The sequence below is a fragment of the Myripristis murdjan genome, chromosome 7, assembly GCF_902150065.1.
Source record: "Myripristis murdjan chromosome 7, fMyrMur1.1, whole genome shotgun sequence".
NCBI classification, from domain to species: Eukaryota; Metazoa; Chordata; class Actinopteri; order Holocentriformes; family Holocentridae; genus Myripristis; species Myripristis murdjan.
The window spans coordinates 33,274,504-33,299,892 of NC_043986.1; the positions used below are offsets into that span (position 1 = coordinate 33,274,504).

Here is a 25,389-nt window from a genome sequence, read left to right on the forward strand (position 1 = left end):
AAAATGCATAGAAATGCTTTCTAAAGGCACTGGAAGTCTGTAAGTAACAGATATGGTTTGTATAGAAAGTTTGAACTGTAAGTGTCCTTGGATCTCTCCAAAGATATTTGAAGAAAAATTTATAATGATGATGATGATGATGATGATGATGATGATGATGATTGGGTTTAATATCATTATTGCTGTTATAGCGATAGTAGTAGAAGTAGCAGTTTCTTCAAATCAGAGGGCAGAAAATTTGAAATCATGCAATGCAGGCACAAAACCTCCATCCATCAAGCCCCTACTAAAATGTCATGACCCATGATGCCCTGCGAAAGTGGTGATGCCTAGAGAATGGGAGCAGCATTCTTAGCTAGCGGACAACATGGACACATTTTTTAAGCAAGAGTAATGATTAAAAAAAAAGAAAGAAAACACTAATGTTACTGATGATATTAATTTAGGTTCTGTTGCATTTCAGTGGAACAGAGCTCGGGTCCTGGTGTTGTGCATGCTGGCTCAGTGGGATGGCTCTGCTCAGGGGCACCGTATATGGGGGAAAAGTTAGGCCAATTCCAAGGGCCTTCGCCTGACAAGGGCCCGAAAAAATAGGTAAAAACTAATATAAAATTATTACACCATCATCGAGTAAATATATATATTTTTTTCATGGGGCCCAAAATTCCTGGCGGCGCCCCTGGCTCTGCTACACTTAAATAGAATGGACCCTTAATTAATGTCAAAACAGCTGCTGTGAAAAAGGTCTATTGTTATACACTGATATACTTTGATACTTTATATACTTCATACAGTGATATACTTTAGTGTTACGTTTACATAAACTTTAAATTCACTTCTACAGTACATACACCCGTGCAGAATTCAAATTAAAGCACGAGCGGGACAGAGAGAACGCACTGTGGAGCCGCTTTCCAGGTAACAAAGTGTCTTGAATATTATAAAGCAATTTGGTCTTTGCATTCCTGTTACAATACTATGCTGAAATTGAGAATAATCCAGTATTTCAAACAGGAATCCTACAGCACTGATGGAAGATTAGGATTATATCTGCCTCTTTATATATGTATATTTTTTAATATTCCTCCAGTATTTCCAAATTATATTTCTGTTCTTTAATATCTAAATTCTTGAATATTTTCCTACACAGATAACAGGGAGAATGTGTGTAAGATAGATGCTGTAAAGTCCACAGGGCGCCCTCAGAGAACAAGAGGCTCTAAATATGAACAGCAGTGTCAGTAATGCCTCCAAACGGGCCAATAGGATGTGTCCTTTCTCAGAGATACATGCAGTAAGCATTTATCAGAGATTGAAGGAGATTACGCTAAATCAGATTACTGTACCCCAACCTGGCTATAAAAAGCAAGGTCATTATGAGCTTAGCCTAATGTAATGTCACTCGTTTTATGAAATGCATGAGATCATATTAGGCAATATTTGTGTTGCCATTTTGCCTCTTTTTCCTAATCTGATTTCTTGTCTGATCTCTCTAATACTGTGTGATAGTGCTACTTAAAGTCGCCGCTCCGCTGACTACTGGTCTGGGTTTGTGTGAGTGTGTGTCTGCATATAAAACACACTGATCGTGGAGCTTATTTGTGGGTCTGCATGAATAAGTACAGGAGAGTGGTGGAAAATGTTTGTGCAAAGGCTTATTTCTTAGAGGCAGTCAGCACTTCAAATACAATTGGTACATTAGAGAGACGGCGGAAGCCTACACTATAAATTTAGGAAAGTGACATAAAAAAAACTTTGAAAGCTTGGCATATAGTGGAAAGTAAAGTTAAAAAAAATATATATATTAAACTTAATTTGATGTATAGAGCTTAGCCACCTTTTTAGGCTGATCTAGCTTTTTCATCATATTCATATCATATATCATAGTGTGTGGTATCAACCTGATATAAATGAAACAGGATCTTGAGTGCATGTGAAAGGTGGCGTTCAGATGCTTTTCACAAGAAATCTGACCTTTTTTTTTGTAAATTACTCGTTTTTTGTTTAGTTTTTTTGGCCAATTATCTGGTAATTTTTATTTATTTACTAACGTTCCACTAATTTTTGCTAATTTGCTAATCACCTTTTTTGTTTTTGAAAGAAATCAAATAAATTTTCTCAGGTTTCTTAAGAGAAAAAAAAAACACATACACACATGTACATCAGTGCTTATATTTATATTGGCTTATATATTATAATTAATTTATATTTCTATATTTCCATTACTGTTATTTACATTATGACATATTTATTTATATTAACGTGAATGACTCGGCAGGACACTGAGACTGAGATAGGACAGCTCCATTATGATTCAGATTTATTTTACAGGCCAGTGGAATTTGTTTTCAGGATCGTAAAAAATGTTAGGGCAACCAAAAGAATAGCACATTGATATGGATAATTTCCCCTTCCGCTCTCTTCACCAAAACGCTGAGAGCAGGTGTACGGTAAGGTGTCCCATGGGTGATCTGAAGGTGTGCTGGAGCAGCTTCACAACACACGCATGCAGACAAGCAGGGGTGTATCCAGGGGCAACTAAATCTTAGCAGCATTCAGCAGGGCAGATGAGTCCCGATGGAAACCCCCACCCAGAAAGCAGCGTGGTACACAAGCACCTGCAGCACAGACCAGTTCACTCACAGGATCTTTTGAGGTTAAGGATGTGGAAAACAAAGATTTAAACACTTTCTTCCTTAAACCTCAGTTTGATGCTACTCACTGTGATGTGTGCTATGAATTCATGCAATAATGCGTCATGTTTGAAAAGTAGGTAAACTATGGTGAGCATCATACATTTTTTGAACAACCCCTCCAACCCCACACCACCCCCACCCACCCACACACACACACACACACACACACACATACACACACACACAACTCCGGACAACACCTTACAGTCACTATGGTGAATATTCCTCCCATAGGCACACTGGTGAGTGGTTCCAGAGATGACCATCCCACAATAGAGGATTGTTCATACAGGATAGCCAGCCAGCTTCCTCCCACGGTTTTTGAGGTTTACAGAACTACCATGGATACACACTCTTGGGGACTAAATTCAAAATAAGCTCCAAGACGGTGCACTGTAGCTTCATATTTACAGAAAATCACACATCAAGATACAAAAAAAAAAAAAAAAAAAAAAAAAAAAAGAAGAAAGAAAGAAAAAGGAAAAGTGCAGTCAGGGCAATAATACTAATTTTTACTTTTTTCTGCTTAATTTTTTAATTCCAATAATTGTAAAATTAAAAAGTCCTTAAGTTTGTCCAAATTTGCACTATATGGAATCACAATAATTGTAGATTTGCAATATGAATCAATGGTCCAGGCTTTGCATCATTGTACCTCCTGCAGTGGCAAAGACCGATATGCTGAATCAGTGTGCTACTTAGAGTGCCTTGCAAAAGTGTTCAACGTCCCACTAAATAACTTATTTCATTGGATAACAATGAATACATTCATATTTTTCTATATGTGATAGTTTAATTTACAACAACACTTTCAATGAATTACCAGTAACACAAGTTTTAAACCACAAAATACATTTTAAGAGAATGAAAAATGGAATATGCTGTTTTCAAAAGTACTCAACCCCTTTCCATTTCACTTTGTCAAACCTCAATTCAATTAGGTATACAATGTTTCCCTTTAACAACCTTTAAAAGCAACCTAATTATTGAGTGGTCTATAATAATGTATAATACTAATGCTTCAGAATAAACAACCACAGATTTCAATATAATGCTGCTGTTTTATAGAGGGTCCACAGTTAAATGAAATGAAGGTGTGCTGTAGCACCCCTAAAACAAGTCTCAAATCACCAATGGTGTTTGTCAGTGACACTATTTACGGGACAAAAATGACACAAAAAGAACCTTTGTTGACATAAACTATTACAAAAATGACAAAACAGAGATGAAAATGCCAGAAGCAGATGAATAAAAAGGTTCCTGACAGCTCCTGACCTCAGTTTGAAAGGGAACAGATATGTGGACAAATTTTATTTTTGGTATTACGGTATAAAAACAAAGGACACGAAATACAAGAAGCCATAATGAGGAATGTAGAGCAATTAAGGTATAAAAGTCACTGTTAGTAATGGTTTTTGTCAGCTTAAAAAAAAAAAAAAAAAAGACCAAAAGGAACAAAATTCAAATGATGAAAATGTGGCACAAACAGCTGATGCTGAGCTGCAGCAGACAGAGCAGTATTTTGTCCGGGGTCCTCTTCATCCAAACCAAAGGGACGTCTGATGATGCTGTTGTCTTCCCCCACCAGACTGAGCCGGGCCCCTCCCTGCTGTCCCAGAGGACAGCAAAGTGTTCCAGGTCTCCAAGTAACGCCTTGACTAAATGAAGATCAGCCCTTCCTCTGAGCATTCTAGCTGCACTACTGGTGATAATAATCACACTCATTTCTGTGCTGTACTGATCATACACCCTCCGCTCAGTGTCACAGAGGCCACCACACACATCGTTTTCGAGGAAACACAACCTGTGTTAAATTGCTACACATCATAGAGTTGAACTGGGGACGACACGGTATGTTCATTGTGACACATTAAGTTTGTTCAGGCTACTAACACAGTAACTGTGTCAGATGATGTGTAATGATCAACACTTGTATCAACACTTGTGAGTGTTAAGAGAAACACATTTATGTGTTATAGTACAAATATGGTATGATTAAAAAACAACAACAACAACAGTTTTATCCATTTAGAAATTCTTTATTCTTGAAAAATGCACTGCATCATAACCAATGTTTAAACAGTGAAAACCTCCTTGGCAGAAGCAATACAAAACCATTCAAACCATTAAAACAGGTTTACATTTTAACCGTTATTGTGAGAGACATGACTTATGTCACATTAATTCAGATTAACGTCATGACACCTTATATCGAAGGTTCATAAAAGTTCTGATTCCCCTCAAAACATGTACAGTAGTGATCAAAAATGAGACACATCACCAGGGATTTGTGTTTGTTTGAACTCATCAACTCTTCTGAAATCACATTTGGGCACTGATGAACGCCTGAAAGTGATCTGTGCAAATCTCTCATTAAATTGCAAGCTACTGGTCAAAGACTTTGCCTTTATTTTACACTGATAGAAGCTCAGTCAAGCCCTACACTGGGTGAGTGCTGTCTTTTTCTTCATCTTTGCTCTCCATTAGAAGAACACAAACTACACACTGCAAACTGCCACAGTAAACTGATGCTCATGATGGTCAGTTTGAGGGAGAGTTTGATTTCCTCGTGCGGGCAGGGAATGTCATATACTGCTGCATGTAAATTTGTGCCACGGTCTCTTTTGGGTTGCAAATGAGGCACTGTTTCTGTTCTGACAGGAAGAGAGTGGCCTAAATCATGACAAAGCCTGAATAAAAATGTCTTAGCTGACCCAAAGAATTTATATTTATTCAGTATAACTGTATCAAGGTTTACCCCGTTGATGTTTGGATAATGTCTCTTACAATAACTGTTCATGGCCAATTGCACAGATTTATTCTCTTACTTTACCTCATGGCATTAGTGTATAGTATGTTATCATAGGTGATATTGTATATGTATTAAATTTATTATATTTGTTGGGTATGCTAGTATATTATCATATCATTTTATATACATATATACATATATTTTATATATTTAAATAGCTTTTACATATATATGCACATTTATTATACACACATATCTTTTATTTAATTATGTATCCATTTATATTCCAAGTATACTTATAAGTTGAATTATACATTATATAAAATGTTTTCCATAAGGCTGAACCTCGTCTGACAGTCTCTGCTACCCAGGATCAGGCATCAGGGACTGCCACATGGAAATATACTTCAAATTACACAATATGAGTATACATCTATTCTATATATAATGTTCTATAGATATTTTGTAGTATATTTCATTATACATATAGTCTATACAAAGGTTCAAAAGGTGAAATGTCTATAGATATTCAATATTTTAGTATATTTTATTTTTTATTACTCTTACAGGGTATACAAAGGGTTTTCTTTTTTCTTATATTCTTTGTACTATTTCATTTATTTTGTTACTTGTGTTTATTTTGTTCAAAAGATATATATTTCTCTCTCCCAGTGTTCAGAGGTAGATGTTGTGTAGTCTGCTATTGTTCCTGTGCAACATCTGGACAACCTGCTGCTGGAACACAAGCATTTACTAGCTTGGGATCAATAAAGTCTATCTATTTATCTGTCTGTCTGTCTGTCTGTCTGTCTGTCTGTCTATAAGAGCAGTGACATGTGAAACCAGTGTCTATTAGTCATTCTTAACTGGAATCATATGTAGTCTCTTAAATTCTAATAAAAATAAAACTACCTTTCATTTTGTGGGGGGCCGCCAACAGCACCGGGGGAGCCCTGGGCCCCCGCTTTGTCAGCCCCTGTAGGCAGCAGGGCTTCAAGACGTAGCCTGCTTAATGGTGTCCACTCTTTTCCTAGCAGCCTGTCGTAGTCTGTGGGTAAATAAATGCTCTGTGACAGACCACATTTGGTTTTAACCGTAAGAATAACGCTCCCTCGTTAAAGTACGGTGTTTTGGCAGGTAAATGTTAGCTAGGTGTGTTGGTGTTACCAAAGATGGCAGTATTTCCTGGTATAATGATCCGTTGAAGTGGTCGCCGACCCTTCGCTGTGCGTTGTGACGCTGCCGTAACGTGGGGTTTCCCAGACCTGAGAGCAGGGTTACCGCGCCCATCTCTGCTGTTTGATGGCCGGAGGAAGAAGCGACTGAGATCCTGGCGTGAAGGAAGAAAACGGGGGACGACGACGGTGGGAAAGACAAGAAGGGATTTTGCTTTGAATCGGAGGTGGCTTTGAATCGGAAGAACGCTTACACGGAGCTCTGGCACTTCTATCTTTGTGAACACCACCTCGTCTCTGCGCCTCTGTGCCGGTGTGTCTCCCCCGTCGGCGGGTCGAAAACTGGGTTCGGGGAGTGCCGCTCCTCGGTAGCTAACTAGCTAAATCTGAGTGCTAGGGCAGAGAGAGGAGAGACGAGGTTTTGCTGTTTCCAGTCAATGTGATATAAACAACGGATACCAACGACTGAAAGCAGGTAAATGTAACACATGGAAACTTTGAATTGTGCTTCACAAAAAATGCATTTTATGTCTGTGCAGTCTGGCTAGCTCGTCGAGTTGGGAAGATGTGCAAAAGGGGTTAAAATGGGCTGAGTGGCTCGGCTTATCCGTTAGTGCTAACGCTACTCTAGCCTGCCACTAGCGAGTTGTTGCTGCCAGTGAGAGTGGGTGGGGGTCACTCCTTAAGTCATTAAAAATATATATTATCCGAAAGTGCCAGTTAAACATAACAGCAGTGGAACGAGTTGCATATTTAATGTCTGTTTGACTAGGTGGTTGCTGATAGCCAGTTACTGCTAGGTTAGTTAGTGACAGCTCAATAAGTTAGCTAGCACCCCTCCTCAACGTCCGGGTTTCTTTCTCCCTCTTTTTTACGAAACAAGCAGTCGAACTTAGGCAATATCGCATTAATTTTGTGCCTTTTAACACAGCAAAGGTGTCATTGGAGTTAAGGCTGAAATGTAATCCTAGCTGTGATTAACATTATGTGTCTTAAAGTAGGCCCACTTTTTTCAATGGTTTGCTCTATTACGTTAGCTAGGGACTACCTGGCAAGCTAATTGCCCGCACATTTGCTACCTTTTGCTAACTGTCGACTACCCCGAGACATATTGTGTCGGATGTCAAATACATGGCTTCTTACACATGCACAATCCAGTCATGCGTCAGTCGGCTTTGGATTTTCCTGTCACAAATTATAAACTGTAGCATCATGCAATTGACAGCGAAGGGAGTCTAAAAATGGCCACTTCGCCAACAGGATCACCACCACCCCCTCTTTTCCGTAGCTAGTCCATACAAGTTAGCCAGCAGTGGCCACAGCCTAGAGAACGATTGCGAGCTGGTATGGCTGATTTGGGTGTGTGAATCTCGAACATGGCAGCCACGATCATTTGTCTGTATCCTCAATGGAAAAATAGAACAGCTTTGATTTTTTTTTTTTTTTTTTTTTTTTTTTTTTAATTTCGGTTTATAATAGCTATTGCACTGAAGCGTCAATGTTTTGCTTCGCAAAAGTATTTACGTAATGCTGATGGTCGCAGCTGTGGACACACTTATTTGGTAGGCTTCATTGAAACGGGTTGGCTGGACTAACTCCTTTTAATAAAGTGACTCGAAAGGAAAGGATTAATTGTGGCTGTTACATGTCACAGCTGTAGGTCGGCATTCCCACACTCAGTCTAAGTTAGTCTGACTAATCGGGAGATTTGCCAGTGCAGCCGGCCATCCTCCGATACTGCTAAATGGGAAAATGGCTAACTGGTTAGCATGGCTCCTAGAATGCACAGTGCGGTAGAGGAGAATGTACATTTGCATTTGTTGGCAGTGTGGAAAAACAGCTATCATGTTGCATTGGAAAATATGTACACCAAGCCCCTTTATTGCTATTATAGATGCAAAAGCCATCTTAGTTTAACAAGTGTTGAAGCGGCGTCTGAGTGAGACACGGCGTTCGGGCAAATCTCATTGGCCTTAATTTGCACCTCTTCTTTTAATAATATGGAAACGAGGTTTTCTAATTGGATTTGCACAATCTGTTTATCTCGAGCACAGGTCTGTTGCAGGGCAGGTTGCTAGCTACCTGAGTAGTCATACCCCACCGGGCCGCGCTACGTTAGATTTGATTTCAAGGCGAGCCTGGGAAAACGGGTACCAACGACAGGGCATTCCGTCTAACAGACAGATATGCTACAAGGCGGGGTGTGGAGTCCAGAGAGCTTTATTTAGTGGTAAATATTTAGAAAGGTGGTGTACGAGCGAGCGAGACGTGCTGTCGCAGGAAGCCGAATGAAGCGGCTCCTCCAGCGCCGACACAAGAAAAAAAAACGTCTCCCTTTGCCTAACTTATCGACTAGCTGTGCATTACACTGTGCACTATAAAAAATCATTACTGACAATCGCCAATTTCTTAGTCCCATCAGAAGTTTTCCCGTATTTCTCAAAAGAGCTATTTGTATTTACTGGCCCACAAAGATGAATTCATCTTGCCAGTCTGCCCCCTCCCTCCGCCTCCTTGAATGAATGGGTTCCTGTATTCAGGGCCCAAGCAGCTGCAACGAACAAGATGGCGTTCAAAGCCTTTTTCATCGCCGCTTTTTCTCAGACTGAGAAAGACAGCTGCCTAGCATCGGATGGATTCAGGCTTGGCACGCTAGATTTCTTTGATTTAACAGCTCGATAAAAATGTGTTGAATATATCCGTGTTGAAAATGTTTATATTAGCGGATAGGATTATTTGTCGAGCCCGACGTGTGTGCACCTCAGATGCAGGACAACATGGTGGGGAAAGGGTGTTGAACATTTTGACTATCTGCCAGTGAACCGATATATTTAGCTATAGAACCAAATGTGAAAACTGAATTGAATATTATATTCTGATATTCAGCATTACCAGTAGAAATTTTATTTTCATATTTTGACGTAATTCTTTATGATTATGACTTGATACATCATTGACCACTTATGGGTCTAAATGTTTAATCAGTCCTGGCTGTGATTCACGGTTAAATGTTTATTGCACAGATTTAGGCATTTACCCCCCACACCCTAAGAGTTAAATGAAAGGAAATATGAGATTTATTCTGGTTTTAGTATTTTTAGTTTATTCTTTGGACATTTTTAGGCCTATGTACCTTTAAAGCCCCATTGCTCTCAATCACGTTTGATCCATCAGGTCTTTCCAGCGCTCATGTGACCTCTGAAAATGAGGTCATTTTGATTTTGTGAGGTTTGGGTTAGGTTCTCAACTTGGCATGGTATAACCATCACAATGGTAGATATGTTTAGTGTCAAACATGCTATTATATGTAATGGACAATTATTATTCAAACCCCCCAAATCTATTTTTGTCTTAGGGAGTCCTGTTAGTCTCTCCCAGATTGCACCTACCACCGACCTCACACCACCCCCAGCCTGGTTTGGATGTCAACAATTTACCAAAGATATTGTGTTCTGTGAATACTTGATTTCTTCATGATTGTCTTTGTGTTCTGCAGTGGAAGTGGGTGTTTTGTCGCTTTGTAGCTGCTATCTCACAAATTTTTCTCATAGGAATTTAATCTTTTGCTGTGATTTGTCACATCATTCTTGCGTGAATGAACCGGCTCAGTCACTTCAGGCTCATGGCCCCACTGCCCTCACCTCTCAGTCCTTTGCAGATCAGAGTAACAGCACACACATAAATACATAGAGCATTTGGACCTGTTTTAGAGGAGTGCTGTTGTCTGTGTGCCCCTCTGAGAGAATACAGTTATTAACAAGGCCTAAAAACAATTGTGCTGCCTAGATTTACCAGAATGTGAGCCCTGTCAGTGACCAATTCTATCCTGATACCCAGAATGCCTTTCTTTGCCTCCATTCAATGTCCAGTAGCTTTGGTGGACAGAAATGGCATAATCTGTGGCCATCTCTCTAACATATTGTGTTGATGCCTCTTAAATGACATAAGTGGAGTATGACAAGCTTCTGAAAGCCTGTCTGACAGTAATGTGTGTCTGAAGGACATTTGTCCCTGGGTTTATACACACCAGAGCTGTTCAGTAGGATGAGTCTTACCACAAGAAGATGAGCATATGTTAAAACCTGAATCATCTGCCTTTTGCACTAGAGAGGGATTGTTGTTTTGTGTTAGTACAGATTTTCATCCCACTGATGTGTGTGTCTTTGTGTGTGTCTGTGTGTGTGTGTGTGTGTGTGTGTGTGTGTGTTTTCCTTTCTCTGTGAGTGCAGAATATGAATGGGATTAAATGCTTACAGTCTGTGGATTTGGCCCTTTGGGATTATGGGGCTTGGTCAGTGATAGTGCTGATTTTTTTCTCTCTTCTCTCCCATGATCCTGCTTTTAGCCATATGGAATTTTCTATTATCAATATGACAGGCCATTTTCATAAGGGCGCCTGGTTATGTAGATGCACTTGGAACTGGTTGAGTTTTTTTTTTCCACCCCATGAAATGACAAGAACAAGGATATTTGTATAAATGGGAATCCCACTAGGTGTTTAGGTGGCTGTACATTCTGTGGGGGAAACATTGCACATTATTGGTGGCACTGTCATCCCGCTGTAGGTGGAGCATATCTGCACTGAGCAGAAGTTTCCTGTCAGACGCCTGTCCTCCTTGTTCCTCATTCCATCATCTCAATACAAGAGTCGGAAACAAAACGCCCCAGGGACAGACACACACACACAGCTACTAATATATGGGCCTCGCCCTTCATTGGTTGCTGTGTGCTCTTAAAGGCACAGCTGAGTTCACCTGCAGTGTTGTCTTCATCAGCAAGCTCATTATTTGTCTCAGCCTAGGCAAAATTGACCATTAGTGGCAGCCTATGCAGTATGGCTTCCATTACTTTACTCTTTGGATTATCAGTCTGATGTGTTGTGGTCTAGCCATCTATATCCATTTCCTCCTCCATTTTCAATCACCAGCCATGTTTTAGAAGATTTTGAGTTAACCACTGTACTGGAGTTCATCAGCGTACATTGCACATCTATAGGCAGCTGATGGTTGAGTCAGACTGGTAGTTGTGTCACCAAGTGGCTTCAATAGAGAATTGATCACATCAGGAGTTTTATTTCTCGCATACATTGAACTACCTTTGCATTTTGTCAAAATGATAGATGGTGACATGCTTGGCTGTGTTGACCTTGATCTAGTGGTACTGATGTTGAGCCTGATTGTATACACTATTTTTCCGCTCAGAGCTTTCCCACTGAAGTCATTTTCACAACAATTCTGGACCCCACACCCCCACCACCAAAACAAACAAACAAACAAACAAAAAAACAAACACATCATGAGTTTGTAAAACCCACATATGCATCTTTTAGAGCGGCTGCACAGTGGGTCTGTCACAGTCGTTGACAATGATGGGTTGCTTTTTTTTTTTTTTTTTTTTTTTTTAATATTAACTGGTTTGTTTCCTGCTTTTATTAGATGCATTAAAATCAGAGTGGAAAATATAAAAATATGCACATTTCTCAGGCGACCTGCTCCTGTCAGTAATGAAGAGAAAACAAGAGTCCAAGTAGCTCATCATTTTTGTGTCTGAGCAAAAAGGAGTAGGACAGTGAATATTTTAAGTATGACATAAAATTGCTGAAATGTTGGGGAATGGAGGGTGTTTATGTTACTGTTCTATTTGTGCTCACACTCCACAGGCAGACACCACAGCTGTGGTGCCCACTGTCCCTCTGTCTCGGTGCAGAACACCAGGTCAGCCAGTTGTCCCCAAGTCCCTTTCCCCTGTCCTCCACAGCTGAGTGTAGGGTGGAGAACTCACTGATATGTATGTAGCAGATGTAAACATAGCACCGGCTCATTGAGAATGATAGTGGAAAGCCCTCTGCCATTCTTGAATGCCTGGCCGAGCTCATAATGAAGCCTTCGATGGAGCTTGTTTTTCAGTTAACCTCCCCAGCTTTAACCAATACTTGGCTGCAGCTGGACAGATGAGAGCAGTCTGTTCTGTCAGGCCGTTCCCTCCCCAGTGTACTGTCTCTGATGCTAGAGGCTCACACTGCTGGAATCTGGTGTCTCTTGCAAAAAATTGGCATTGGACTTGGTATGAAAGGTTCTCTGCGTAAAAATCAGATGTGTATTATTTTTGGATTTTAGACTATGAATTTGTGCCAGGCTTTCTCTGGAAAGGGCTTTAGATTTGCTAAACTCTGCTCACTGTTGCTTCTCTTTACACCCACATGCAACCCCCCCGCAATGCGACTTTGTTATCACCAGCGCAGGCCTACTTTTTATTTTTAACCCCAAGTGCCAGTTGAGGGCTGACTGTGGACACTACCATGTTGTTGAAGAGAAACCCCACCCACCAACACTGCTCACTAACCCTGAATTGTGCTGAAGGGAGGGGTGTTGAAGCCTGTAACTGACCCCAGAAGTCCAAGTATATGTGAACACAAACTAGCACATCTTCACCACATTAGTTTATTTTTAGCATAGGCTACATGTGACCACCCCCACCTTCTTATCCACCCACCCTTTGCTCTCCCTTGCTATGTCATGTTCGCTAGGATTGTGGTGACGGTCATTGTACTCATTCCAGGTATGTGTACATTTTAGCTGAGTAGTTATACATGTCTTGGACAAGTTTGTCTAAATCACTGTTTACACATATTTCTGTTTTTCATAGCAACACACCAGACGTGGTCCTGAATCACTTCTGCACAGTGAGCTTATCAGCATGTCAGTGTATTTCCTTTGGTTTACTTTATGAGTGAGTTATTTATTTATTCATTTATTTTTGCCGTTTATCCCCTATGCCCACAAGGATCAACATCACAATTGACATTCCACCTAATGGTTTCCTATTGTGCAATGTGGATCTGTCCTGGAGTAATGTGTTGCAAACTGTTTTTTGCTTTTTAGTTTGACTGTCGGTGCTCTTCCACATGGCTTGTTGCTACTGTAACTTCAAGGTTCTGGCTGTTGTTTGAATAGTCAAAGCAAGTGGTGACAGGGCCGCTTAGTGACCTACACACAACTCTGTCAGCACCCTGCCACTCTGTATGCCTGCCGAAAGCCCATCACAAGCCCTGGCAGTGCTTTGCATGAGGAACCTCAGCGCTTCTTTTGCTTTGAATAGAGGTAGTCTTGCTTTCTGTGTACATTCTAGCCCGTAGATTTGACTGCCATGGGGAAAATGTGACCAAGCCTGAATCCCGAGATGACGGAGAAAGGCAGCCAGAGTCGGTGAGTTTTCTTCCTCTGTAAAACAAGAAAGGCCACAGTCACTTGATTGAAAGAAGAGTGGGCTGGCTGTCATGTGACTCTTCACACACACTTGTTCCTCTCTTTTGGAAGCTGGGAGAGAGAAAGCACTGGGGGGGAGGGGTACATTTATTAATGCAATCAAAGGAGTGTATTTTGTGTTTTAAATAAAGTCATGCTTTTGGCTTTGGGCTAGCCTGACTTTTTTTTTTTTTTTTTTTTTTATAAACCTAACGCATTTATATTCCTGTATGAAAAAGCTGGTTGTGCAGCTCTGCCAAGCACAAACCATACCTTTGTTAACGTATGTGACTGCAAAAATATCCGCACATTTTTTTTTTTTTTTTTTGCCAACCTAATGTGCTTTAAGAATTGCCCGCAGGCCACGGCATTTGCACTAAATCAGCCAGCATTGGTGATAGTCTGGTAGAACCTGTTGGGCTCAGTCTTTGTGCTCCAAAGATGCTGAAGCGAGGCGTCAAGTGGGCTCAGGATGGGACTGTGACTGTTGAGGTCAGGGACTCATGGGGGTCTACGTATCTGAATGTGTCCAAGTTGTCAAAGCAGTTAATGAGCAGGCAGTGATTGTTGGGATGGCAAGTTTCCTCTCTACTTCAGTCTAAGATGACAGTGTGACCTAATGGTGGTGCATGCTTAACAGGAATTTTCTTGGTTTGTTCTGTTAGGAGGATTGCAGTACAGCCCACTTGGTAGTAAATGGTCATATTCTGTTGGCTATTTGCAGTTTACTTGCCACGCCTTGTATCTCCACCCATAATGCACTCTGCTTGCTGAGTACTTAGGGCATCATGGAATGTTTCACTAATCGATCAATTAAACTCTACTGTCAGTCCCATTGATGTTACATCACTGTTATCAGACATTACCCACAGCAGGCAGCCACAAGCAGGGAGCACTCATCAAAATCAAGCCTCAGTATTCAAAGTGGGCTCAAACGTATTTGGAGTCACTGCACAAGCTCAAATAAAAGTAAGATTGCATATGTAAAATGTGCCTCAAAATGCATCTTCACTAAATAGGGAAAGAATTCCTCTGGGTTTTGAAGAAATCTGAAACAGAATCAGTGAAAAGCTGGTTCAAAACTGTAATTAAATATCAGAATTTCGAGATCAATGGGTGCACTGCAAAGGAGTCTGACATACCTGGGCTTTCATAATATTAGCTGGCTTGAAAAAAATGTTGTAACGGCAATCTGTCTTAATCAGTGTCACAACTGTCATTATGAACTTGCGTTGTGAACACAGGCTTTGGAAATAAGGTTTTGTGCTCTCTCATCCCATAAAAGGGGCATTCTCTGCACCATGAGCCTATAGTGGTAACCTACAAAATAACAAGCCTTGCCCTATATTTGACGTCAGAGGAATAAAAAATAATCCTTGAAGGATATGAGGAATTTAAACATATTTGTGGCTAAAAGCAACACTTGATGCAGCCAAGGCCAGAGAAGAAAACGAATTGCAAATCACATAAATGCATAAGTTCATACAGTTTACCTTATGGCCCTTTTCCATTAGTATCTACTCGGCTCGACTCGGCTCGACTCTACTCGCCTCGACACGGTTTAGGTGGTTTTCCATTACAATTGAGTAGCACCTCGCCGTGGGTGGAGTCGCCGGCGCACCGTCCAGCTCCCTCTGGATTCTTTGGGCCGCCACAAAGCTCAGAAAAGTCTCCACGTCTTTATTTGACCGCGGTCGCGGTTTGCTTGCTATTTTCCGACTTTGACAACTTCACTGACGATCAATGCGCAGGGCCGCTGTTGCCGTTTTTTTTTTTTTTTTTTTAAATGTCGGGTTTTGTTTTCGTGCGGGAGTCGCTCTCGTCACTCCCTGTCCAATCAGTTGCCTGCACGGCGTTTACGTCACATTTTCAGCTCGACTCAGCTCGACTCAGCTCGCTTGGAACCCCGGCTGAGTAGGTGCTAAATGGGACCTGCTAGCAGGTACTACGACCTAATGGAAAAGCTCTTAAACCGAGTAGAGTCGAGCCGAGTCGAGCTGAGTAGGTACTAGTGGAAAAGGGGCATTACACTCAGCACACATTCACTAATGACAACTAAAGCAATTACACTGTTTATTTAGAAACCTTACTCACAAGAGAGTCAATATATCACCATATCAGATCATATCATGGACAAATTTACAACAGTATGAATTGCTAAATCCTAACTCCCAGTTTTAGTATTACTTAGAGCTGTCCCTAGCTCTCTCACCTTTTTCCAACCATCCACAACCGTGTTTGTGTGGTTTATTTTCTCCACCCACTACATTGTCCTATTTTCGTATTACTTGAGACTTTGATTTTAAATTTATAATGACAATTCACAAAGTGAATTTACTTGAAAGGACCATACCAGTGATTGGCATGTTTACCATAATATCTACAAAATGTTTAGGCTTAATGTTTCTGCTAATCATTTTTCAAAGCAAGTAGTTGTATTTAAGAACTCAAATGATATTATTTTTCTTGAAGCAGCAGCATTGTTGTGTTTTGATGACTTGAAATCGGACTGAGTGGAAAAAGGTCTGTCCACCAGAAAATAGTCCTGGGGAAACATTTGCTTTACACAAACAGTTATCAGTTGTGTGGTTTATAAATGTTGACGACTTTCTTATATGCAGAAGCAGAACATTGTAAAGTGGGTGTTAAAACCAAAAATTCGAATTAGAAAATTGAGGGAGGTTGATTATATGTTGTGAAATCTTTAGTACCAATGGATGACTTGCAAATTGGTTTGTTGTGATGTAGATTGTAATAAATGACTCCAACATGCAAAATCACTTAGTCCTTTAATGCCTAATTTGACTTCAAAGTTGTTTTCAGTGAAATTATCTTGATCAAATATTATCTGTGGTGAATACCCTATAAGGGCCCACTCACATTGGCAAGTTTGAGCCCGTATCGTGCTAAAGCCAAAATCCCCCCCTCCCCAGTCCCCGGCTGGCCTGCACTCACATTACCTTAAGCCCAAACGCGCCCAAGCACGATTGCCCCCGGTGTGCACGTCATCACGTTGAAATACGACAACAGGCATGGCCCGACGTCATTATAAATCAGTGTAGTTCAAATACATTCATCATGTCTTCCTTTTAACTAAAAAACGTTTTTGGTCCTTTTAATCAGACATGGGATGTTTATTTACCTTGACAGTTTCGGAGGTAACTTCCTCCTTCTTCAGCAAGGTCCAACTGACAGCCGGAGCGGCACCTGTCAGATCCGGCAGACCGGGTGACGGTTTTGAACATGCAGTTATTTTTTGCTTAGGTTTAATCTATCTGTATAGGTAGGTATGATTGTGGTCTGTCAGGTAGAGCACGACAGACAAAATATTGATATGATTAATTCGGCTTCCTGATTGATTAACTTTTTTTTCACAAAGGAATTTGTTATGTTAGAGGAAAAGTGGTAGGGAGCAATAATTTGACTTGTGCATAGTATCTCACAGTCTGCTGGGTTTATTACCATGAAGTACCCAAAAAGTTGAACCCTGTTAAGTTTGGCGACCTCATGGCCTTTCTTCTAGAATCCCTCTAAGGTTAAAATGCGCACACTGTGCACACAAAATGTAATAACTGGATTGTCATAATATTGGGGAATACATTTATCCTCACCAAAGGAAGTTTTCTCTTGATTTTGGTGACAGTTTGGCTTTCCCTCTAATGCCACGCTTGGCTTAGAAATATTGTTTTAATTTTCATGAAATTCAGAGCAGCATTTCATGCTACCTAGAACATGCATTATGTTAATTTTGGTGTCACCATGACCTTTCTTAAAGTACCACTGTCAGGCCAAACATTTGCTATGTATTCAAACATATGTTTAAATGTAGTGGCTGGCATTGTATCCATTATGAATACATCAACTAATGTATTGGCAAGTCTTCAACTCACATAAGGAATCCTTTGCACAAAGTATTCCTGCATAGAGAGCACCACCCTCAATTAAATGTTTTATTTTGTAGTTCAACTTACTTTAGGGCTGTGCAATATGGCGATATTTATTATGCGACAATGGAAAAAACATCTATTCCATCTTCCTTCATGTTATGTTCTATTATTTATTTTGTTGTGTCACATGTCAGCTTGTTCTGGTAATTTATTATGGCAGTGTACTGTTTGTAATTTGGACAATGCTTAGCGTTCCTCTGCACAACCCCGCATGAGCATAGGCAACATAAACTAACTGCAGAACATACATAATAATGCAGCTTAAGTTAAATCTTGTGTGGAAGTGTTGCAATAGCTATGCCATAATGGTCTGCACAGGTGTGAGCATTTGTATTGTCACACTTCACCGATCAACTAACACTGGACAGCAGTGTCAGGATTTTATTAATTCTGTGCTATTGTGGCTTAGAGAAAAACCTGACAACTTATACCTGCATTCACTAAAACAAATATTTCACTCCAGTGCAATGGTTTGACTTATTGCTCACTGAGAATTTAGTGGCACCTTGCACTTTTTTTTTTTTCAATTTGGGGATGAGCTGGCAACATCACAACAAGTATGCAGACCTCCTTAGTTTTAGCCAGTGGATGAGAGATGAAAACCAGCAACATGTTGTCTTCATTCAGTAGCAGTTAACCAGCACAAAGCAGTCTAAACTTACAGTGTAGCTATGGTGGCATTTTGACAGAAGTAATTGGCCAAGGTAATTGACTAAAGAAATGTCGCTCCATATGGCACATTCACGGAACTACTGTTGTCTTGGAACAAATTAAGCCAATATCGGGAAGCATGTATGCCTACAGATTGCCAATAGACTTCTATTTTACAGTCATATTTTATATTTTGTTTACTGCTTAATTGAAAATTTGCACAAAGGTTCCAAAGAAAAATAAAATATGATTAAGTATCTTTTATTTGTCGAGTATATAATTCAGATAGAATTAAAAATATAACTATAATTCAAAATGTACATTTTATATGAACCATTTATGTAATTGACAGAAAATGTGCTATATTGTGATATGTATCGTTAACAGCATATGAAATGACCTATATAGGGATATGAGATTTAGGTCATATCGCACAGCCCTACTGTTTGTTTACACTGAGTAAAGATCTTGGTTAGCAGGCTACAGAAGATTCTTTTTTCATACATTTTATGTGGTCATGAATGCTCTGCAGGGAGAGCTTAGTTTCAATCAGGGTGTAGAACAATTAAAATACCCTGAACTGGATGAAAACATGACAGTTCTTAGAGCACACTAACAACAAAGCACATCTGTGGTTGGGTCTAGTAAAGGTGGAAAGGTATAAAAGGAGCTGATGTGCTAAAGTGGAAGAAAAGGGCTGTTTTAAACAGTAGCACAACCAGTTCAGAAGTAAGGCTTTTGGGTAGTCTCCATTCTCCAGAAATTCTCCACAGCAGCTTTATGAACAGCTCTACGATTCAAACCATTTTCAGACTGTCCACAGTTTCTTAGCCATGCTATGGGTTAAAGGGTGTCTGCATCTTAAGTAGATTTCACATAGTCTAACATAGTTGTAAAAGATGCACTAGTAGTAATGTAACATGGTGTTGCTCAGTTTAACTAATACTTCAAGTTTCAAGAGTACAGCCAATTCCCGGTATTCATTCTGTTGTGCAGGAATGGTTTTCACCATATGTGCATTGCCCCTGGACGTGAGTTCACTGATATGGAAAGGTTTTTGTGTCATGCATACAGCTCCAATGTTGTCCTCTAAGAGCCTTTATTCTAAAGCCTCCGCCTGTTTGAACCCTGACGTTTCAGCGAGTTTTATATGACATCATCAGATTGAAAGCATATGTCTAGTATATTTGTCAAACCTTTTGTTAATGTGCATCACTCTTGTGTGCCCATGCTGGTATATTTATGCAGTCTCATGACAAGAGTCTCCATGAATGGACGTTTCAATGAATGCATGATGAAGAGAAGACTTGAGCTGACAACAACAGCGAGCTTGTGCTATCATTTATGATTTTTTATATATATATATATATATATATATATACACACACACACATATACATACATATATATACAGAGCGCGTCCAGGCGGCTTTAATGCACGCCCCGACGGAGCCTCGCCACGCACACGGTAGGACTGATACCGGGACGCCGCCGGAATGGACTGAGTCTATTACTCATATAGGCTGTTTAGAGGAAAGACTGTTTTAATTGGACACTTACGCCGGCACGTTTTATTGTTTTATCATAAGCCAGCAGTTGTGCTATATTTTTATTTTTAATATTTTATTTGCCCAATCTACCTTGTCAATAAATTAGTTTACACATAGTTCCACCTCTGCCTCGTGTGTGTGTGTGGTGTGACCCGGGGATTTCACTCAATCAGTACAACCTTGTGACACGTCCACTTGGACACATGTGGCTCCACCTCCCGAATTAACTCGCCTATAATATAATATATAATATGTATACATATAAAGCCAACTTGCTTTAGCCTCAGTAGAAGCCCTGAGAAAATCTACCTCCCTCTCTCCATCACGGATTTAGGATTTAGGATTTAGGATAGCGCAGCCTGCCCTTAAAGGCAATGGCACCTGGCACACTGATTGGTGTAATTGGCGTAACGCCCAAAACACGCCTATGCATAATATAGCGGGTAGCGCAGGTGTTTTACGGATAACGGGAGGTGCGCAAGATAGCAACTTGTGCGGGGAAACGCCTCTTGCGCAATGCTAAATCCCTAAATAACGGGTTTAGGGACTTGGGCGCAAGATAGGGCCCTCTATCCCTAACCGCTCCTGATGGGCAGCTTGGCACCTTGCATGGTAGCCTCTTTCATCAGTGTGTGAATGTGTGTGTTAATGGGTGAATGTCCGGCAAACATTGTAAAGCGGCGCTATAGAAATTCATTTCATTTACAAAAAGAAAAACCATAACCACCTTATTGAAAAGGTCAGCGTTGCAATATTTAAATGTATCCAAAAGCTTGATATCCAAATCTTCCATAATGTTTAAAAGCAGGTGTGTTTCACCTTATGACCAGAAATGTTGGCTATTCTTTTGTGAATGCCTTTCTAACCCATCTTTGCAAACCATTGGTTAGTTGGGTTGTTTACGACACACAGACCTGACTGTAACCAGGCAGCCATGTGTTACAATCACGACTTAATTGGAAAATGTTACATTCAGAAAAAGGCCATATTAGGAATATGTAAGCAGATAATGCTGTTTCCATGACCTGTATTAAATTTGGAATAATGTGGAAAATTAGTGTGCATGTAAACATACTGATTGATGTAGCCTAGTATTAACTAAGTGATAATGTTAACACACACACTAATAAACTGATTACAATCAGATTTAGGCAGGTACCAGAGTAGATTGTCATTGCACAGTGGAAACCAGATTATTCAAGTAGTTATATAAATAACAATATGACATCCTTCATTGGAAAAAAGTCAGATTAAAAGAAATCTCATACAGCATACTGAGTCAGCTTTATTGTCATTCCAATTTTTTTTCTTTCAGCTATGACATGATCTAGGGGAGCATGTTTTAATCAACACAATGCTAATGAAGGACTAAAAATCTAGAAATAACATCTGATCCTGGACGGAGCGAGAGCACAGGGATACAATGCAACTTGTCAGTTTGATCACAATGTTTGATAAAATTGAAAAATTTCTTACCTTTGTGGGCCACCATACTGTGGAAACACTGACAAAACTACTATTGTGAAGACTTCTCTCTATTAAAAGTGAAACGCAACAGTCTCCCAGTCAAAAGTGAAACCAAATTGCAACAGACTGACTGACCGACATTGCCATCTACAGAGCCCATTGCTATCACCAGCAGGGCTAAAAATAAGCTTGCACTATGCTAGGGTACACACTCACAACAGCTACATGACAGTCGCCACACTTCCCATGGGTTATTGATTTCAAGTCGGACAAACGACAGAGCAGTGCATTAAAATATGTCAACTTAGGGTCATGGCAAATTGTTGAACAGTTCCCTGTGATTGTTGAATAGCATTTTTGCCTGAAATGCCCAACCCTAATGTCAATGTGTTGTGGTAATGACAAGAAACATCAGCCTTACAACATGATATGAAAAGGCACCATCCCACAGCAAGTATGAGTTTGTGGTATCATGCTAGCCTCGACTATGCGGCAACCTGTGAGTGGTCCATTCTTTTTTTGTTTTTTAAGTAGTCAGCAATAATGGAAGCTCAAAGGAAAGCAATGTGCAAATTGTGTGAAATAGGCAGAAGATTGCCAAATCCAGTTGTTTAAGAGCCAACAACATGCTCAGCATGCTTAGCATGTTTTTTATAACCTCTGCCAAGGAGGCCATGTGTCTGTCAGTGGCATATATCAAAAATCAGTGAATGCATTTCCTTTGAATTTGGATGGCAGGTAGGCCAACCAAAGATTGGCCTATGCACCAACCAAAAGATATTTTTGTGCTGATCTTCAAAATGAGACAATTAATGGTTTTTAGCCATAAAATGGTAGGAAGTTAAAAGGTCATTCTTCTTTATTTTAGCTTTATCTTCATTTACCTAGTATTCTACCTCAACAAACATAAGATATTTGAAACTGAGGCATTTAGATGTGATAGGAGTCATGCTAGCGGTTCATTTCTTTGCATTACTTGCACATTTTGTTGGCTAATATAAGCTGCCTATGTTGTTTTTATTTTTAAATTATTTATTTTGTTGTCTTGATGAAATTTGGATGTAAAGCCATGTTGTTTACATATGCATTTGAACCAATTGACTTTGATAATTTAATATTTTAACTTTTATTGCCAAGTAGAATACATTTCAGTGATGCAATTATCTCATTATTCTGACAAACGGCCCATTCTGTTGGCTCAGGTTCTGATATCTTTTTTTTTCTGATTATGAAAGATATATGGGAGACATCAAATACACTCTAAATCATGGGATCTAACATTTAGAGAATTGTCTGTGGCAAATTGCAGCAATCAGTATTGTTTTTTTCTTCTGTCAGTGGAATATGCAGCTAAACTGAGGGGCACATCATGATCAGAATTGTGTCAGCGTATGCATACTCATTTGTAGCCCTAGGATTTTGCTCTACTTTCAGTGGAGCAAAAAAGGCTATGTAGCCTGAGGCTATTCATTGTCAGTTCAGCCATTCTCCTGGTTCCCCACAAGGCTTTAGGATCCACCTACTCCTCAGAAATGTAGTCCGTAATTAAGTCTTAGCCATGCCCAAATTAACAGTGCAGAGACTCTGTTGGAATGGAGAATCCATTCAGATTATGTCACTAATTGTACACTGTGTATTAAATGCAGTATTATGGCCAGAAAGGGATTTGAATCCACAAATTCAGAATCAGAAGTGACGTTTTCAGCCAACCAAGCATCAGAATGATTTGTGCCAATCTGAGTGAATCTGCCAGTACTGTAGGTCAAGGCTGTAATGCACATGGTGTTGGTATGCATTCAGTCTTGTCTGCATTATATGTGTGTGTGTGGTGGAGGGGAGATGGAGGGCATTGCAGTGTCTGGCCGTCTGATTGAATTTGTGAGTTTCTTTATAACCACGGAGGGAGAATGAGGATTCTCCCTCTCCTCCTCAGTGCTTTTGTTGGTGTCCATTCGGCAGAGTGACACTGAGGCGTGTGTGTGTGTGTGTGTGTGTGTGTGTGTGTGTGTGTGTGTGTGTGTGTGTGTGTGTGTGTGTGTGTGTGTGTGTGTGTGTGTGTAAGAGAGAGAGAGTGACAGAGAGAGGGGACAGTCAGAGAGGAAAACAAAGTGAGTGGGATCGGATGGGGGCTTTCAAGAAATGTCCGAGAGCAATCCTCTTCTCTCTTTTCTTACTGCATCATAAGCCCCCTTGTTCTGGCCCTCTTTGTGACCTGGTTGTGTTTTAGCTACATTCACCATGCATCACTTCCCCACAGCACTTAGCCCCCCACCCCCCAAGATACCAGCCACACAAACACACACACACACACACAGACTCCAGTTTCTTATCTGCTCTTGTATTGGTGGGCTAGACCTCTGCCCAACACTCCCACATACTTCCAGGTGTGTGTGTGCCATGAATATACTAATAGGTTATGTGTGTTTATGCAACTCTGCCTGTGCATTTGCACTGATTTAACATATTGGAGTGTTTGATTTATACGTATAATGGTATATGTTGTATTTCAGTGAGCCAAGCTTAATTTGGCACATAGATAGTAACTGTGGTTTAATCATTATTACTGGTTTGAATGCCCTCATCTTAGGCATCTCCGTGTGACTTTTGTGATTGGATGCGCCAGATCGGAACTCAGCTGTGTCCACACGTCCATACTTGACTCTAAAACACAACCTGCTTGATAACATATATTCCCATACCAATATATTCCACTAGCCAGGCCACCTTGCCATGTAGTCTGGCTGATCAAATCCAGATGTGAGCAAGATCTGATCTTGGAGCATGCAGACTTGACAATGTGTCCAGGCATGATCAAATAGCAGAAGTTGGATTGAAAATACGAATTTAATAATGGCCTTAAACACTTAACCACTGCTACTCGAGACACTTCGCTGGCTCAGAAGGCTAAAGTGCATACCATGATCTGAGACCCTGTGTACAGTTTCAGTCTAGGATCTTTTCATGCATGGGTGGCTCTGAGCTAGACAGTGAATGGAGAGGGTTGAAGTAGGTAAAGCAAATGTTTTGCAAAAGATTTGAATCACCACAACCACGAGAGGTTGTTCATCAAACAGTCACAACTGTGCACAACAAATGTAAGCATGATAGGGTCAATATTTTCTGCGATAGGTCATTGACAGCTTGTGAAAGGCTTCTGAACGCACCTTTTTGACTTTTCCTCATTTTTCCGAGGACCCCCCTGGAAGCCCTCAGGAACTCTTGGGGGGTTCTCGGAGCCCACTTTGAAAACCAGTGGTGTACAATATTGCCTAAACTTTACCTGGCGATGTGCAACACAACTACATGGTGCCAGTTTGTTAATTAACATACATTCATTAACCATTTATAATAAAAATGGTACAGCATTTTATAATAATTATATGTCAAATTTTCATTAGTTTCTTCTACATCTCTCCCTGCTCTGTTCTCTATAACCCTGTAGTCAGGTGGAATAATCCATTTGGGACAGCAGCCAGAGACGCAGTGTAAGCCTGTTTGAGCTGGGCTAACTGACTGTCCGTACACATTTAATGTCCTCTTATATGTTGAGCTGAGCCTGAAAGACCCCAACTGCATCTACCTGTTTATGTCAATTCAATACACTGCAGCAATAGCCAAAAGTGTTAAAAGCCTTCTGCAGTGAGAACTAATGCATTTTCTCATGCAGCCAGAGTTCAGTTCTGCGTCCTGAATGAGCAGTAAAATAAGCTCTGCTGCAGTCATTTGTAAACAAAGCACAGCGTCTGCAAAGAATACAACAGGTTACACATTGAAGTTAACTGACAGGTTTGACTACCATCAGTATTGAAAATTGTATTTTGAGAATCTGAAATGTAGTTTGAGAATCTGAGATTGAAAGTTTGAGAGTCTGAGATTGTCATACACATTTTTTTAAAAAATCAGTTAA

The 25,389-nt window shown here is 40.3% G+C and overlaps 1 protein-coding gene across 1 annotated transcript in view; it reads left to right on the forward strand.

Moving 5' to 3' along the window:
- Window positions 1-6,713: 6,713 nt before the first annotated feature.
- gnb1a (guanine nucleotide binding protein (G protein), beta polypeptide 1a) overlaps window positions 6,714-25,389 on the forward strand; it is a 48,553-nt gene continuing 29,877 nt past the window's right edge. Inside the window, exon 1 of the mRNA XM_030054935.1 lies at window positions 6,714-7,098. The gene's annotated coding sequence lies outside the window, so the exon portion shown is untranslated. The remainder of the gene's footprint in view (window positions 7,099-25,389) is intronic.